This window comes from Symphodus melops (assembly GCF_947650265.1).
Source record: "Symphodus melops genome assembly, chromosome: 9".
Lineage (NCBI taxonomy): Eukaryota > Metazoa > Chordata > Actinopteri > Labriformes > Labridae > Symphodus > Symphodus melops.
Genome location: NC_136699.1, coordinates 1,603,762 through 1,619,034, shown reverse-complemented (window position 1 = coordinate 1,619,034; position 15,273 = coordinate 1,603,762). Strand labels below are relative to the sequence as shown.

General features: G+C 41.2%; 1 long non-coding RNA gene across 1 annotated transcript; it reads right to left on the bottom strand.

Annotated features, from left to right (window-relative positions):
• Nucleotides 1-276: 276 nt before the first annotated feature.
• Nucleotides 277-1,117, bottom strand: LOC306829834. Its single transcript, XR_013779915.1, has 3 exons — nucleotides 889-1,117; nucleotides 751-809; nucleotides 277-670 (listed from the first exon to the last, which is right to left on the bottom strand). It is a non-coding gene; the product is annotated as an uncharacterized lncRNA (long non-coding RNA).
• Nucleotides 1,118-15,273: the final 14,156 nt, after the last annotated feature.

Genomic DNA, 15,273 nt, shown 5'->3' with positions numbered 1-15,273 from the left:
CAACATCCCAACAGATGTACTGCCTATTTTCATATTTATTGCGTGTAGTGGTCCGTCAGTGAGCGCGCTCACTCAAATGCCACAAAAGGTTTTTATTCCACCTCAATCACAACAACGATAATCCTTCCTCCGTCTCCCTATTTTGCACTGCCCTGTACCTTTGTGCATATAACTGTTCCCTTTAGAAGAAGGGCGTAGTTATAACATCATACAAAGTTCTCTGTAGTGTGCAGCAGCAGTAGCAGGAAGTCTTGCTCGCCTGCCCGGCAGGGGGTTTCCTGGGTGATGATCTGTGATTACATTTCACAGCGAAACAAACAGTCATGGGCACAAATTCTCTAAGCTGTAAATCTATTATTGAAAACAAAATTTATTTTTTCCATCATGCGGTTTCAAAAAAAGTTAAAAAAAAATTAAATGCAATAAAAGACGTCTTTAAGTTATTTAAAATGGAAGCATATTCACAAACGTTCTCCTCCACGTTATATAAAAACACGCAGTCCAGAGCTAAGTCGTATATAATTGTTTTAGAGTTTCATTTCCCCTCGGCCACCCTGACGTGGGCATAGATGCTCTCTTCTTCTGCAGTTTTTTCATCTCTTGTTCGCGTTCTGCCAGATTTCCTTCTGGTGAATGTTGGCGCAGAATAAATCAGTGAGTTCTCATCCACCTTAAAATAATTTAGAAAGAGGATTGTTAGGAGATAATATTGTTTACTTTACATGACGTCTTGTCTCAGCTTTTACTGACCTGTTCACTCTGCTCATCTTCACCGGCTGTTTCTGCTCGTCCCTGCAGAGCGACGTCAGCTGTATCATAAATTAAAAACACAGTCTGAGTATCAGCTTTAATCGTTAAATCGATGGATGTATGAGGAACTATGCTTACCATTGCAACAACCACAAGATGCATTCTTGAGCTTCCTTATTGAATACAAAAGAAAGACGATAATTATGAGGCATATTGCCAAAGCGGCACATAACAGGAAGAGGAACGTGTTCTCCGTCTTTGAATCCGTGATGACGGCTGGAACAAAAACAAGCAAAGAAATCAGAGTAAGCTATTAGTGATTGAGACTCATTAAAACTTTAAGACACAAGGATTAAAAAACAAACATTTATGAATTATAGAGCTTTTAAAAGCTTCGGATACTTGATCACAACCTCCATTTAAAGAAAGTATCTGCGACCAGATCTGGTGCGTCTGGTTTCAGGAGGTTTGACGTTGAACGTCAGTGTTGTTATGTCGGTGTGCCTCAGGGTTCTGTCTCGGGCCCGATGCCTTTTTAATATGTGTATGAGCAATATTTCTTCTTCTTTGAATGTCATGCCCATCTCTATGCAGATTAAACTATTTTATATTGTACTGCAGATCCTGAATAACTAACGATAAGATGCAACTTGCATTAAATTGTCTGATAAGTATTTATTAAATCTATTATACTAATTAATGCAGTTTTCAACAGCCAGAAATATCAATAATGAGAGTGAACATATATCTTCATTATATGGCTAAAGGAAGATATAAGAAATTAAGAGAGTCAATGAATCTCTTGGCCTGTGGCTCGTTGAGCACTTGACGTTTACGCTCCATGTGAACACTCTCGTCTCTGAGTGTCGACAGAACGTCGGCTTTCTGTTCAGAAACAAACACAGACCGAGGTGCACAGAGTATTTGGTAGTTATAGACGTGGTGCAGCTTCAACTATACAGCCTCCGGATGCGTCTGTCTAAAAAGTCAGTTGGTGTTGGATCAAGCGTTGATCATCGCTGCATGTTTTAACAAATTAAATCAGGTCTCAATGAGTTTGTTACAGAATAAGGAGAAAATAACGATTAACTTCCACATGTGCTTGTGGGTGTATGAGCCATGTCGGCATTAAACAGCTAAATGAATTTCTTCAGTAGTAAATTCATTTGTTTATCGATATCCAGACTTTTACACTTTTTAAGTATTTCTTGAGGCTTTTTACAATTTATAATATTAAAAACACGTATATTGTATTAAAAATGTATATTGTATTTTTTTTCTGTGCAAGAGAATTGATTTAACAATAATGAAATAATTATAACAAAGACTGACATATTTCATAGAATAAGGTAAAAAAAAAAAAAAGCCTGGGCGATTTACGGTGAATATGTGAACTTCATAATTTCAAACACAAATTAAACTTTTACCTTCCTTGGACGCGTTTGGGCTGTTTTCCGAAGTTTTCTCCTCACACGTGTCCACAGCAAAGAAATAAGTCCCCTCACCAGAACAGCTGGTGTTCTGAGTGACACTGCAGATACATGTCTTTGTCGAGACTCCGGTCTGGTTCCTCTCACTTTCATTAACGCTGTTCTCTCGACTTAAATTTAATCGTAGATGATGTGAGTCGGCTCTGAAGCAGCACACGCTGTGTTCTCCTGGACAGGTTTGCTTCTTCTCCGACGCTCCTGGACCGACTGGATCAGGAGGAGTGACTGCAGCATCTGTAGCTTTGGCTGCCGGGATATTAAAATCAGTTTTTACTCTTAACACAATCTTGTACAAATATCTACAGTGTAAATTAGGCTTTGCTTACCTCTAACTGTCAGGTTTGTTCTTTTCACAAAAGTCAAGTTTTGTTGAGTTATTTTGATACAATAATAAAATCCTGTATCGCTCTGCTTTGCTTTTGTGACGAGCAGAGTAAATTTCTTATAGCTATCCGTAGTTGTAATGCGTGAATTTGGATTCTTGAAATTGTACGTTTTTCCTAAATATTCAGGAACGTTTCCAGAACCGAGGCGGATCCAAAAAAAGCTCCCTGTAGACCCAGTCTCACATGTCAATTTCACCTGGCCTCCGACAACAGCAGTCCTTTCGTCCAAGGACGGATGACTCACGCACCCTGAAAAGACAACATGTCACATAAATATCAGAGATCACAGACTTGTTCACTGTTAAACTTCTGTTCTTCAGATGTGCAGGAATATTTGAGAGTAAACTTACACCCCGCTCTGAGCATCATCAGCACATGAAGCACAAACAGCATTTTCTCCTTATTCCACTCGACTGATGTTTAGACTGCGAGATAAAGTGATTCACTGTTATTAAGTCATTGCATGTGGGAGGGATCAGTGTCAGGGCGATGTGATTGGCTTGTGATTATGCTGCTGCGTACCACAACAGTGGAAATGTTGAGAATCTTTCCAACCTGAACACATGAAAGAAAACCAACTTGTGCTTTGGTTTCAGACGTTGAGAACACAAGAGGTGATTAATTGTGATGTAAAGGTCGCTTAAAGAGCATCTTTGACTTTGCACTGTTGAGCATGTCAATGTTTTTATGGGACACAAACACCAACCCTTAATGAGATGTTATTCAAGATAATTAACTTTCACATTAAGGGTGAGGAGAAAGACAACATGGAATAAAACAGGACATGTATGTGCTGTGTGCTGTCCAATCCAATCCAACTTTATTTAATTAAGCACTTTAAAACAACCACAGCTGACCAAAGTGCTGGACAATAAAACAAAAAGTTAAAAAAGGCATAACACACAATACAGAATAATTTAAAAGATATAAAAAACATGGCTCATGGAGCTTCCACTGAGCTTCCGTTTAGTTTTGGGCACCCTCAGGAGCAGCTGATCAGCTGACCTGAGGGTGCGGGACGGTGTGTAAGAGTGTAGAAGCTCAGAGAGGTAGGGCGGGGCAAGACCATTGATGGATTTAAAAGCAAATAAAAGAATTTTAAAATGGATCCTAAAATGCACAGGCAACCAGTGGAGGGAGGCTAAAATGGGGGTAATGTGGTCATATTTACGAGTGCCAGTTAAAAGACGTGCAGCCGCATTTTGTACCATCTGGAGACCGGCGATGGAGGACCCACTAACCCCCACATACAATGCATTACAGTAATCCAGCCGAGTGGTCACAAAGGCGTGGATTACTGTCTCCATGTGCTGCCTCTGAAGAATTGGCTTTATTTTGGCCAGCTGCCTTAAGTGAAAGAAGCTTGATTTGACAACAGCCTTGATCTGATTGTCAAGCTTAAGCTCAGGGTCCATTTTAACCCCTAGGTTTGTGATGGACTGCTTGGAATACTAGGCCAAGGAACCCAGATCCACATGAGGGGCCCCAGAGGTACCACCAAAAACCATCACTTCTGTTTTATTGTCATTAAAATTTAAAAAATTAAGAGCCATCCAGGCTTTTAAGTCCTCAAGACACTCGAATAATACTCGAAGAGAGTATTCACTGTTCTTTGTGGAACATAAATCTGACTGTCATCTGCGTAACAATGGAAAGAAATGCCATGTTTCCTGAGTATAGAAGCAAGTGGGAGCAGATAGAGAGAGAAAAGGAGAGGGCCAAGAACTGAGCCCTGTGGGACTCCACATGTGAGAGGAGCAGAGGAGGAAGAAGAGTCACCAAGGCTGACACAGAAGGTTCGATCAGACAGGTAAGACTTGAACCAATCCAGTGCTGTGCCCCTGATGCCCACCCAATTCTCCAAACGAGAGATCAGGATCTCATGATCCACAGTGTCAAAAGCAGCAGTCAAGTCTAAAAGAACAAGGATAACACAGTCACCGGAGTCTGTAGCTAAAAAGACATCATTAAAAACTCTGATAAGAGCTGATTCAGTGCTGTTCAGGGATTTAAAACCGGATTGGAAAACCTCTAAAATATTATTATGCTCCTCCAGAAATGCCATCAATTGAACGTGAACTACCTTTTCTAGGGTTTTAGAAAGAAAAGGCAGTTTGGAGAACGGCCTAAAGTTAACAAGAACTGCAGGATCCAGACCAGGTTTTTTAATCAGAGGTTGTACTACTGCATGTTTAAACAGTTCAGGGACAACACCTGAGGACAGACTGCTATTAATGACCGCAGTAACAGATGGTCCTACAGTGGGGAAAACTTCTTTAAGTAGCCGAGTAGCTGTTTGTAAGTTTCATTTCGACGACGGCCTGTTTCAATTTCTAATTTAGGATTGCAGAATCTGCACATTGTTCACATGCGTCTCTGTTTGGGATTTTAAACACTCGGGCGATGACGTTCTAATGTAGGGATGGATTTGATTTCCTTCAGCCAACATTCAGTGAGTTGGGATTTGTTGTCCTTGTCAATATTCGTGTGAAGGTCATCCTCTGTGGGTGTCAGGCTGTCATGTTTTTTAAAAATGTCATGATTTTTATGCTGCATAAACCTCTTCTGTGCTTCCAGGAAGTCACCCTCCTGTCATCATGTTTGCCGATGCAGATTAACCAGGATGGTTTGCATAGAAGTGAAAACATGGATCCTTGCAGCTTTGAATAGATCATTAATTGATGTTTTTGACTGCTGTGTCTTCATAGTTGGATCCAGAGTTTTGAAGGTAAAAGTATTTATATATTGCTATTTTGTCAAAAATAAGTCATCAAAGGTTTTACTTCACATATTACTAAAGATGTGGAAATGGAGGCGTTAAAGATAAAGTGGCTTCCTAAGATACCCAATTAAAGGTGAGAAAACACATACTGTTTACTACATGTGGACTGAGCACATATGTTATCAACAGTTCAGGAGCTACTGATTCAGTGGCTTGCTAAAGGGAGGAAAAAATATAAAAAAAGTTATTCTACAAGCTGCAGAACTACTCACAGATTTTCTGGTGTGCAGAGCTTTGCACAGAAACAGGCATGCATTTTAGGTCAGCACTGAAAAAAACAAACAGATGATGCATGGAAACTTAAGCACTGCTGTGGTCAGGCTATAGACTGAGGTGTGAACACAGAGGGGCTTTTGTTGTTTGTCACTCTCAGTTTGAGGACTGTGAACATTGACCTGCTTTGCAGTGTGAGTGCTTTTCAAAGGCCAAGAGGCATGACATCACCCGTTTCTGTAATCATGAATCTTTAAAATAGAAACTTACTTTAGAAATAAGCACTGACTGATGTGGGGGGTTACCTTTTGTTTAGAGGTTAGACTATGGTGACTCACTGTGAGCAGTGTTTTGAACATATCAACAGTGAATAAATCCTGACATTCTTTTACACGTATGAAGTTTTCATGTACAATGTTCACAATTTAACCAATGTAATTATAAGAAATGCAACATAACACAGAAAAACTGATTACGAGCAGATGACCAAACACAACCTGTTTGAAATAATTCAAACACATCTCACACTTTTTGATCGGTATTTTGGAAGTGCTGGCACCAACGACCCAAATTAAACAACTTGATGCCTGCTTGAATTGAAAAGTACATTTTCAAGACATTTTAGAAGACTTACGAAACGGCTAAAATTGCTCACATGACGCATCAATGTTGGGGTTATTAAAGGCCTCACACGGGGCACCAATTATCTTGTGGTTTTGTGTGTTAAATTGAATATTACATTTTATATGAATAATTATGATTTATCAAATATTAATTAACAGTTTTTAAAATTTGAATCAATAGTACCGAATTAATAAATCCAACAAAACGGGTCTACGATGCATCAGGTCTGAAAGTTGCACAGTCAAAATGTATTAAAACAGCACATTTATAAAAATGAATGAAACGAGCAAAAAAAATTCAACACTAATCCAAAAAAATTGTTTAATCTGATTAGCATTTTTCTTATATAAAAATCCCCCCTCTAAATGTCTCTTTACCAAGTATCTTATTAAAACTTGAAGATATAAAAAAAGCAATGAAACATAAATCTTCGAACAGATTCCTTTAATAATAGTCGTTGCCTTTGCATCAACACAAAAATAATCTTTAAAACTGTATTAACTCAAAGAACAAAAGCAAAAGTGGACCAGCTTTTCTCTCACATGTGTTCCTGAAGCAACTTCAGAGACCTCTCATCTACCAAACAGGTCTAAGCTGATCCACTGTTTGTCCACACGACAGTGCACCATAAATGACTGAACATTACACACAATAAATACGAGAGCTCTTGTTAGTATTTTGCAGTTCTGACCCCGGTGTAGATCGTCTCTTCTGGTGCTGCTTTGACTTTTCTCTTCTCTCTTTTTTCTGTTCTCTTTGAAAAAGTTGGTGCAGCATAAACCAATGAGGCCTCAGCGTTCTGAAAAAAAAAACAAAAAAATAGTTTAAACTCAGTATGCTATTGATACAGCTGTGCAGAGTATGTATCAAGAATGTAATTTCAACAGCAATATGAGGGTGAAAAGTTTAACGAGGAAGTGCTGCTCAGATTAGTAGCAGCTGTAGCCAAAATGAAGTGAACCTGAGACATTCAAGGTGGAAGTTGAGCTGGCTAGGGACTCGACCACTGACTGATGTCTAGATAACGTTTTTCTCAGTTCATCAGTCAAAGTCTGCCCAAGTAGTTCTGACAAATAAAATTAGCATGCGTTGTAAACTCATTAGGGGATAGTGACATTACTCGTACAACATTAGGTCATTATATAATAACTTATGCTACCTGAGGAAAAAATAAGATGAACCTGCAGATATTTCTATGAACTTATAAAAAGGAAAACAATAAAACAACAATTGATTCTCGTTGAATCTTGAATCTTAAGTATCTCACCTGCTGGCGTCGTCGATCGGCTGCTGCAGGATGTGTTTGCACAACTTCAGCAGCTGATATCAAATAAAAAAGAAGATATAAGCGCTTAATTTAAACAAAGACATAGAGTTAATGTTTGTTAAATATCATTTTCATTAATTGGAGAGTACGTTCTGTTACCTTTACAGGAATCACAAGATTTTGTCTTGATGATATAAATCAGGAAAGCTATAAAAATCAAGCTTATAGCCAAAGCAGCTGATACCAGAATCAGAGCTATAACGATCTGAATGTCGGCTTCTGAAACATACAAAAACTTACTGTGTTAAGATGAAGGCTAAAGTCTTTCAGGTTGATTAAACTGTTTGCAATTTAATGTTAACAAAGGATTCATATTGAATGCTGTGCAGTTACCTTTGATGTCAATCTTTGTCCCTTTTCCAAACAGTATCTCTCCACATGCGGCCACAGCACAGAAATAAGTCCCGGCGTCGGAGGACTTGACGGTCTTGGAGAAGCTGTAGACACATTTCTGTGGAGAGTGAGCCTCAGGACTCTCCTCACATCCACCAGGTCTGTTTCCATGAGTGTAAATGACACTGGGATGAGTTTCATCTGATCCGGCTCTGAACCAGAACACTCTGTGTTTCCCTGGACATGTGTTGCTTTTAGACTGAGAGAGGACCGAACACTGCAGAGTCATCGGGTCTCCTGGATGGACTGGATCCGGTGCAATGTCTTGAACGATTGCAGTGATAGCAGGCTCTGGTCCTGAATAAATTCAATACAAAGTAAAAATGCAGGAATTTTTAAAAATATTCTAAATGGCTGAAGTTTAAAATTTTGAAAGAAAATCCTAGAAGGTATGGACATGTTATTTTCTTATTATAGGGACATTTGTTCAGTCATAAATGGTGTTGAGTATTTACCTTTAATCTGCAGAAATGTTACGTTTAACACTGTCATTTTTAAACTGTCTCGTCTGACACAAAAGTAAAGTCCAGTATCGCTGAGTTTTGCTCCCTTGATAATCACCACAAACGTTCCAGGATCTTTTTTTGCTGTGAATCCAGGAGTTTCTTCAGCAAGGGCAGAATCGATGGAGTTAGTTCCTACCAAAACCTCAGGCAGGTCTCCAGAAACGAGCCTGAGCCAGAATAATTGTGCTGAGTAGAAAGAAGCGTTACGAGGACACGTCAGAGTCACATCATCTCCAACACCAGCAGTCTTTGTCTTAAAGTTCTCATCGACGGTGCATCCTGAAGAAAATAAATATGTGTCAGTGTTTGACAACCAACGAAGTAAAAATGCATACACTCTGCTTTAACATATGAACCCTTTAAAGCTCTGAACTAGACGAGAAGATTGGACATGAACTTACCACCAAGTGTGAGCGTCAGCAGAAAAACAAGTACAGACTTCATTTTCTTCTTAGTCCACTTAAGCTGTAAAATGTGCTCGAATGAGAATCTGATTGTCCTTCACTGAACTATATAAAGTAGGAGGGAACAAATACAAACCACTCTGATTGGTCTCTTGTTGTGACGGTATTACTTTACAACCACAGTGGAAATTTTTTTGACCATCATTCAAGCCAAAGCAGATGAAACAATAGCAGCAAGCATGTTTTTCAAGTTTTCATGTTGGGTTTGGAGGGCGTTACTGAGCGGAAACTCTCTAACTACAGTTTTAGTCAGTATTTTTCACACTCTGTAGAAAAGTGTGCATCAAGAAGCAGTGGAGCTGTGGCTGCAGGGACTGTGTGTCGACCGACCGGTGTTATAATACTTGGTTGAGCAGGCACTGGACACACTGGAACCCGGAGAGGAATCTGTTGATCCGGCGTTTTCCCATCTCGTCCTTCTTCCTGCAGGGGAAGCTGGAAGGGGGACTTGACACGGACCTTGCTGAAGAACACCCAGGTTCCTCCCGCAGTGGACTCCCACTCCCAGCTGCTGGTGTGTGTTCTTCTCTGGGATCTGCTTGATATCTTTGGTCTGCTGCAACCTGCAGAGGCCTTACCGAGTCAGTGGCCTGGGAATCTGCCTCCTTAGATTGGTTGGCCGACCAGTTTCCCGTGCTCTGTTTGGTGAGGCAGGGTCCTGTTGTGCCTCGCTTCCCTGAACTCATTCACAGTCAAGCTGGTTCTGGTAAATCCCCTGGTTTGGTCCTGCCTCCACCACAGTGTCGTACAGTGTTATGCAGCCTTGCTCCACAGTGGGATTTAGCTTTTGAGCCCCTGGACAAGGTAACCATATAGGTTTGTGTCAGCTCAAACTGCCTTGCTTTTCACTCATATCAGCAAAGAGTTGTTGATTTTTGTGCATTCTCACTGGCTCCTTCCTGCCTCAGGATGTGGCCGATCACGCTGGAGAGGGCTTTAAAAAAGTCAACATCTTTACTGGCTAATTACATTTTTGTCAGGTGTCTTTCTAATTTGCTTAAAACCATAGCTTGATATGTCAATTCCAGACCGTATTAAAGGGAATACAGTCTGGTTCATTGCATTAAAAACCTCCTTACAAGTCCTCTACAGACTGAAAGTACAAATAAGCAAGCTTTCCAAAGGGTTAATACATTTGCAGTAAATAACACTCAGAGCAGTGCATCGTGGTTTGAGCCATTTACCAGGGTCTTCATGTTTCTGACCGCTGACACAGGAAGACAAAAACACAATAAAGCTGTTCTCATAGCTGCACAAGTACTCTCCCCCATTTCCTTTGAGCGCTGAGCTTTGAATGTAAACAGAAACTAGAATGCATTCAAAGTTAGGCCTGACAAACAAATGATGCACGGAAGCTTGAGCACTGCTGTGGTCAGGCTTCAAACAGAGGGGCTCTTCTTGCTTCCCCTCACTCAGCTTGAGACAAGTGGTAGTCGAGCTTTCATTTTATTAAATTATGGGGCAAAGCCAGTGTATTCATACCTCTCAGACACCAGGCATTTAACATGTTTTACACAAGCACAAAAACAATTTCAAACATTTCATTAAATTATATGGTTGTCTTTACTAAATACACAATTTCTACAGAATGCATGAACCAATTACACAGACCAGACATGTGCAAGTTCAAATGTGCAAGTACATGTAATCACAAGAAAAGAATTAAACATCTGCACGTGCAGATATAAAAATACATGAACACCTTCATGTAAAGGTCAGGTAAAAACCCCTCACTTTTAGTTTCCATTCTGCCTGAATGTTTTTGTGTCTGTCTTATGTTCTGTCCATGTGATTGGAGTTGGCATGTGGGTGGAGCTGGGAGGTTCGTCAGCTGAGGCCTCCTTAGCTGAGTCGGGCCTTCACAAAGTTCTTTAGACCTGATGAAGAGATGTGCTCAGTCTGTCTCAGCTGGGCCTGCTGCAAACATCATTGCATTCTTGTCTATTTGTCGATGACATTCATTATACACTCAACAAAAATATAAACGCAACACTTTTGTTTTTGCTCCCATTTGTCATGAGATGGACTCAAAGATCTAAAATTCATTCCAGATACACAATATTACCATTTCTCTCAAACATTGTTCATAAATCTGTCTAAATGTGTGATAGTGAGCACTTTTGCTTTGCTGAGACAATCCATCCCACCTCACAGGTGTGCCACATCAAGATGCTCATCAGACACCATGATTAGTGCATAGGTGTACCTTATACTGCCCACAATAAAAGGCCACTCTGAAATGTGCAGTTTTGTCTCACAGCAAAATGCCACAGATGGCGCAAGCATTGAGGGAGCGTGCAATTGGCATGCTGACAGCAGGAATGTCAACCAGATCTGTTGCTCGGGCATTGAATGTTCATTTCTCCACCATAAGCCGTCTCCAAAGGCGTTTCAGAGAATATGGCAGTACATCCAACCGGCCTCACAACCGCAGACCACGTGTAACCACACCAGCCCAGGACCTCCACATCCAGCAGGTTCACCTCCAAGATCGTCTGAGACCAGCTACTCAGACAGCTGCTGAAACAATTGGTTTGCATAACCAAAGAATTTCTGCACAAACTGTCAGAAACCGTCTCAGGGAAGCTCAACTGCATGCTCGTCGTCCTCATCGGGGTCTTAACCTGACTCCAGATCGTCGCCGTAACAGACTTGAGTGGGCAAATGCTCACATTCGATGGCGTCTGGCACGTTGGAGAGGTGTTCTCTTCACGGATGAATCTCGGTTTACATTGTTCAGGGCAGATGGCAGACAGCGTGTGTGGCGTCGTGTGGGTGAGCGCTTTGCTGATGTCAATGTTGTGGATCGAGTGGCCCATGGTGGTGGTGGGGTTATGGTATGGGCAGGCATCTGTTATGGACGAAGAACACAGGTGCATTTTATTGATGGCATTTTGAATGCACAGAGATACCGTGATGAGATCCTGAGGCCCATTGTTGTGCCATACATCCATGAACATCACCTCATGTTTCAGCAAGATAATGCACGGCCCCATGTTGCAAGGATCTGTACACAATTCTTGGAAGCTGAAAATGTCCCAGTTCTTGCATGGCCAGCATACTCACCGGACATGTCACCCATTGAGCATGTTTGGGATGTGCTTGACCGGCGTATACGACAGCGCGTACCAGTTCCCACTAATATCCAGCAACTTCGCACAGCCATTGAAGAGGAGTGGACCAACATTCCACAGGCCACAATTGACAATCTGATAAACTCTATGCGAAGAAGATGTGTTGCACTGCATGAGGCAAATGGTGGTCACACCAGATACTGACTGGTTCTGAGTCCCCAGACCCTCAATAAAGCAAAAACTGCACATTTCAGGGTGGCCTTTTATTGTGGACAGTCTAAGGTACACCTATGCACTAATCATGGTGTCTGATGAGCATCTTGATGTGGCACACCTGTGAGGTGGGATGGATTGTCTCAGCAAAGCAAAAGTGCTCACTATCACACATTTAGACAGATTTATGAACAATGTTTGAGAGAAATGGTAATATTGTGTATCTGGAATGAATTTTAGATCTTTGAGTCCATCTCATGACAAATGGGAGCAAAAACAAAAGTGTTGCGTTTATATTTTTGTTGAGTGTATGTATGTTTATATGTGGTACTAACCCTAACCCTAAGGCCTGTCCGGTTCCTGTATAATCGGAGCAGGAGTCTGGTTGGCATTCCTGGCAGTAAGTCGGACCTGTTCCTGGTGCTGTGCTTTGTCACCGGTTCTGTTTTATGGATATTTTTATGGATAGAATCTCGAGGTGCTGTCGGGCTTGAGGGGTCTGGTTGAGGAACCACGGGATCTCGTCCCTGCTTTTAGTGGATGACGTGGTCCTGTTGGCTCCATCGAACCTGGACCTTCAGCGTGCAGTGGTGCGATTCACAGCTGAGAGTGATGCAGTCCACAGTCATGCGGTTGCTGTATTGATCCATCGTGGTGAAGAAGAAGCTAAACTGAAACATGAGGCTCTCGATTTACCGGTCAATCTTTGCTTCTACACTCACCTATGGTCATGAGTTTTGGGTCATGACCAAAAGAACAAGATCCCGGATACTAGGGACTGAGATGGGCTTCCTCTGTAGGGTGGCTGGGCGCACCCTTAGAGACGGGGTGAGGAGCTCGGCCACCAGGAAAGAGCTCGGAGTTTAGCCACTACTCCTGCACATTGCGAGGAGGCCTCGGGGTAGACCTAGGACACAATGGAGAGAGTATGTCTCTCTGCTAGCTTGGAAACTCCTCAGAGTCCCACCAGAAGAGCTGGAGGAAGTGTCTGAGACTGCTGCCCCTGTGACCCGACCGGTGGTAGAAAATTGATGGATGGATTTAAAAACATGTTTTGTCTGTACAAACTTTTATGGATGTCCTTCCAACATGTGGTGTGATGTTTCATTGTAAACAAAGTGCTCTTGGATTTAGACAAAGAACAACACAGGAGACCCTGAAAGCCTGAATGTTACAATCCTTTAATCGAGGGAGTTTTGACAAATTTATTTTATGAAGAATTATAGAAGATTGTTGGCAAATGTGAACTCGTAAATTATTACTGCGATTAAACAAATAAAGTTTAGCGAAACAAACAGAACAAATCTGCAAACCAACACAATGCTTTGCTGCATGATCGGAAATAATATATTGTTAAAAAGCTAAATAGCGCTAATATTAGCATGCTAACAAAACAATCCAAGACAAAGGGCCTTTTGGCTCACTAATCCAAACCAAAAGCCTTCACAGCAGCACTCATCCTTTTCCTCTGCGCTACTTTTGCATCCTTCACTGCACCACGGTCAGCTTTCCTCGTGAAGACCACAGCAGAGTAAACCTGAGTCTCCTCATCAATCTGTGCAAAGACAGAGAGCAACAGTTAGACTGAAATAAACATAACGACAACATGAACGTCTTTAAGTGATTTACCGGTTGATATTTCACCCTCTCACTGATTAATTGCAGGACGACAGCAGCTGGATAATGAAACAGAAAACACATGCAGAGTTAAACTCAAAGATGAAGAAGGTGTGATGATTTATTGCTGCTTAGAGAGTAAGTTTGATAACTTGTGAAAACAACCAACAGCTGTTAGGAGGATTACAACCTGACAGAAAAGTGTTGTCCTCCTTCTGAGTAAAACATTGTTATAAAAAGTTCTATCATGTTTTTAGTCATCGTCACCAACCTTTAGATTGTTCACTTTCTGGTGTTTGAGTTCGGAAGCAGATGAAAACGACATTTCCAGTCACAGAAATCACCAAGCACAATATCGCTATCACCAGCCCCATCAATTGAAAACTTGCTGATCGTTCTAGAAGACCATGGAAATACAAAATAATGATTTTATTATAAAAAACATTATGAATACAGTTCAGGTGACTTTAATTATACGCATTGATAGATTAATTTGCAGCCAGCAAGATCAACGTCATTATGATTATTTTCATTTTAATCTGCAGATTCTTTGCATGAAATACAAGTTTGTAATGACCTTCAGCATCTACTTTTTGTCCCATCTCTAAATATGTGCAGTTACCTTTGATGTCAATCTTTGTCCCATTTCCAAACAGTATCTCTCCACATGCGGCCACAGCACAGAAATAAGTCCCGGCGTCGGAGGAGTTGACGGTCTTGGAGAAGCTGTAGACACATTTCTGTGGAGAGTGAGCCTCAGGACTCTCCTCACATCCACCAGGTCTGTTTCCATGAGTGTAAATGACACTGGGATGAGTTTCATCTGATCCGGCTCTGAACCAGAACACTCTGTGTTTCCCTGGACATGTGTTGTTTTTAGACTGAGAGAGGACCGAACACTGCAGAGTCATCGGGTCTCCTGGATGGACTGGATCCGGTGCAATGTCTTGATCGACTGCAATGATACCGGGCTCTGGTCAGGAACAAATTAAATACAAAGTAAATATGGTGGAGTTGTTAAAAATATTTAATTATTTTATGGACACCATACTTCTCATTCAGGGGACATTTGTTCAGTCATAAATGGTGTTGAGTATTTACCTTTAATCTGCAGAAATGTTACTTTTAAAACTGTCATTTTTAAACCGTCTCGTCTGACACAAAAGTAAAGTCCAGTATCGCTGAGTTTTGTTTCATTGATAATCACCACAAACTTTCCAGGCTCTTTTTTTGCTGTGAATCCAGGAGTTTCTTCAACAAGGTTAGAATCGATGGTGTTAGTTCCGACCAAAACCTCAGGCAGGTCTCCAGAAACGAGCCTGAGCCAGAATAATTGTGCTGAGTAGAAAGAAGGGTCACGAGGACACGTCAGAGTCACATCATCTCCAACACCAGCAGTCTTTGTCTCAAAGTTCTCATCGACGGTGCATCCTG